The sequence below is a fragment of the Capsicum annuum genome, chromosome 12 (assembly GCF_002878395.1).
Source record: "Capsicum annuum cultivar UCD-10X-F1 chromosome 12, UCD10Xv1.1, whole genome shotgun sequence".
Classification (NCBI taxonomy): Eukaryota; Viridiplantae; Streptophyta; class Magnoliopsida; order Solanales; family Solanaceae; genus Capsicum; species Capsicum annuum.
Window position 1 is genome coordinate 59,455,719 of NC_061122.1, and position 1,999 is coordinate 59,457,717.

Sequence of the window (1,999 nt, forward strand, 5' to 3'; positions counted from 1 at the left end):
CGACTCGTGGTCTTCACTCGTTATCACTTGAGCCTCAAACTTCAGGACCTTGCACACTAGTCTCATTAGGATTGCTCACTTCAAGTCGTAGTCTATCCTTACGACTTGTAGTCTTCTATGACTTCAATTATGGACCTTAGCATAGCTCACTGTGGTCATTACGGCTTCACACCACAACTAGTAGCCATTATTTATGAGTCGTGGTTGCCCTTTACTTAGCTCATCAGCTCAGCTAGTAGTTACTATTCTTCTTACGAGTTGGGCTACGAGTTGTATGGTGTCTTAACGACTCGTAGCCTGACCAGTACTTCAATTTTTGCAGAGACTTTTCTTCAAATTTTCAGCTCAAGCCTACTTCTATTTCCCTGCAATCCTGCAACAAAGACATCATATCCATCGAAATAACCTAAGTCCAAGCATAAATTCTTTATTTTAAGCATCGAATTTTTTATGTTTCCAAGACACATCAGCAGGCGCATGTGAAACATCGCATCTTATACAAATGGTATGATACTTTACGGGATGTAGAAAAATTCACTTTTAAATAGTATAGGTGTTTCATAGGTCATTCCAATAGTTTAGGTGTGTCTTCAAATTTTTTAGTATAGTTTAGGGTGCAAATAATGACTTTACCCAAATAAATTTCATGATACATACAAATGTATTACTGTGCATATGTATCATAGTAGAAAAGAATGTATTTTTGTTCATGATACATATGCTTGTACTTGCATGCTAATGTATCATAGTTTACTAATTCATGTATAATATGAAGCTTATTAGTATTTGTTCATGAAACAAGTGAATGTATCTCTGTGCATATGTATCATAGTAAAAAAAAGAATGTAATTCATGTATTTCATCATAATACATGTGAATGCATCTACATGTGAATGTAACAAATTTATCAATCTTTTATGCAGACAATAAATTCGTATGTGTTTATGATACACATGAATATCCATTCACATAACTATATTGTTCTTGATATTAAAATCCATTATTTTTTTATCAAAATGAACTAATGTATCAATCACAAGTACCAAATATACATGCATCAAACATATGTATCAAATAAACACGTACTTGATACATGTCAAGAACTTATATTTCCATCTCATAATTTGAGAATGATACATATGTTTGAAGTCTAATATATGAGATATATGTTAAGATATATATATATATATATATATATATATATATATATATATATATATATATTTCTAAACTTTCGTAAGGCCCTCCTGGAATTCCTTCTAGAGCCTGTTGAATAATATTTATGGATTTTGTCATTTCACCTATTCGTACTAAATAATGAGCTAATGAATCCCCTTCTCTTTGTCATTGAACCTGCCAATCAAATTTGTCGTACGACTCATAATGATCAACTTTACATTTATATATAAAAGTTTTAAATTTTAATTTTTCTTCTATTTTAGATATTTTAAATATTCTCTTTCATAATTTACTTTCATAAATAAATGTAATTGTGTTACGTACTTCCTTATTTAACTAACTGATTGGTTTAAAATGTATCAAAGATAATATGTATCAAGGCTTAAAATACGTATATATTACTAACATGGGTTGTGGTGCAGTGGATGGGGCTGCTCCATCCTTAACCAGAGGTTGAGGTTTCAACCCTGGGTATGGAGAAAACTCTGTTGGGAGCGCTATCACCTTAATGGCCCTACAACGCCCAATCCAAAATAGTCGAGGCTCCAATGTGGGCACCGGACACCGGATGGAAAATCAAAATATATATATATAATTTGTGAAATTTTATGTAATTAGCCAAAATCATGATAAAAAAATATTAATAGCTACTTAAGTATTTAACTTATGAAATTTGCCTAAGTTACCCACCATAAATATTAGTCCCATTGATGCTAACTGCTCATTCATCAATTGCCCCAAAATCTCCGAAATATTTGGCGCCAAACTCTCATCCCATTGACCATACATTTTGTTTTTTTTTAAAAAAAAAAAAAAAAGA